This window comes from Moschus berezovskii, chromosome 3 (assembly GCF_049115385.1).
Source record: "Moschus berezovskii isolate FMDL1 chromosome 3, NW_MosBer_1.0, whole genome shotgun sequence".
Classification (NCBI taxonomy): Eukaryota; Metazoa; Chordata; class Mammalia; order Artiodactyla; family Moschidae; genus Moschus; species Moschus berezovskii.
Window position 1 is genome coordinate 96,448,823 of NC_142462.1, and position 2,115 is coordinate 96,450,937.

A 2,115-nucleotide genomic window follows, 5' to 3' on the forward strand; every position below is an offset into this window, starting at 1 on the left:
TCCTGTAAGCACACTACCCTGTGCCTGTAAAATAGTAACTATTCAACATATTTAGTTACAGTTAAAATTATATTCATTCATAGTTAAGTATATTATATATCCATGCCCACATAATTTTTTATTTTTGTCATAGTTTTAAGCCTGGTACAAGTATAAAGAAATGTTATGGGGAGCTTTTTTCAACCTCATTTTTGTGCTAGAAGATAATCTATGAAATCTTTCATGGGAAACCTTCGGAGCTTTAATTTTGTTCATTCTCTATTTCTCAGCATGCCGGAAAGTGTATTATGCCATTGGCTAGTTAGTCTTGGAATTTCCTGTTCTCAGAAAGTGTTGCCAAGGAGCAAAGATGAAAATCAGAATTGCAAGTCTTTCTTGTCCACATCTCACTGCTTGCTCCATCTCTGATAGTTGATCATATAAAAGAATAAAGTAAGTCTAAATGTGACCTTTGGATTGCATGACCTTTTTATTAAAAAAAAAAAAAAAGCATTATTTACTCAGATGGCATCTGGGAGCCCAGAGCCCATGGCTACTTATAGCATTTTCTAATACAGGCAATTTTCTGCCCTAGAGATAAGGCATAAATGGACCAGCTACTGGGATGATCAACGATGGTGAGGGGTCTGGGAGGTATGACAGAAAACTAGGTGAAGGATAAAGACACAATGAAATGTCACTGACCAGTGTCACTATCATCAGAGCATCAGATTTCCTGGAGGCATTATTTACGTAATCAAATACTGAAAGCTGATTGGATGAAGATGATCACCACTGGGTAAAATGATGGAGTCAAAGAAAATTCAGGAGGTTTAAAATTCTTCATGTAAGTCAATCAGCTTATCAGTCCAAACCATTTTATGACTAAACTTTTAAAAACTAGAGTTAGAATTTATATTTTTGTTTAAAACTTTAGATAAGAAATGCAAAATATTGATGAGATTTAAAATTAAGTAGCTGTCAAACAGTACATTCTAGGTAATTGAGGCAGAATTTTAAAACTTCTGTCCGGAACACCAGGAGACTCTAACCAAAGTGATGAATTCTCTGATCAAAGAGGACAATTTGCCTTGAGACTGGTGGCCTGCAGCAAGAGCAGGGTTGCAATGTCTTAGCTCTAGTATCAATTATTCTGTCATCAGTTGTTTGAGATTTGCCACCTCTGATTTGTAAAAGTTGTTAGAGTTCCGCTAAAATCTGATTTACCCCAGCTGACCTGAGTGTTATGGTCTTATTAAGGACCCAAATCTGGTCCTTCTGTTTAAGCTGCCCTGGGCACTGCCCCCAGAGCCCACTGAACAATGTCTCTAGACATGGATGATTCTTATTATTTCCTAATGTTAGTCAGGACTCTTCTGATTGTGTGTGACAGGGCTCTTACTCCAACCAACCTAAGGAATAAAGTAAAAGGAAATACATGGGATCACCCAACCATTAGAAACTAATGTTTACTTACTACTTGACCGACTTCCTCATTCTTTCCCCCTTTAATATGTAAAATGTTGAAGTTGCTTCATTATTAGTCACCTGAATTTTCTATAAATATATGGATTAATTACTTATCATTATGGCATATATTCAGTAAACTTAATAATGATATATAGTAAAAGCCCTACAGTAAGCAACTGACAAAGGGGATTTAAAAAAGATAATTGACTCAATTCAGTCCCTTGCCCATCCTAGGCTAATCACGGTGACTGATGTTGGGACCTGTCATTCTGATTGGCTGTGTTCAAATCGTGTGCTCCAATCATGTGCTTCCCAGATGGAGAGGGAGCCGCTAAAACAGACCTAAAAATTTTCAAGAAGGGGAACACATGTATACCCGGGGAGGATTCATGTCAATGTATGGCAAAACCAACCAATACAATATTGTAAAGTAATTAGCCTCCAATAAAAAATAAATAAATAAATAAACGTGACCATCTTAAATGTGCTAGTATAATTAAGATGAAAATAATTACTATAATTATACTTACATATATTTATATAAAATATAATAAATACATCATATAAAATATATATCAGTTGTTAGACATTAAATAATTATTCTATCATACCTATCTTTATATTATAATATATAACAAATTATACATATATACTTATATGAATACT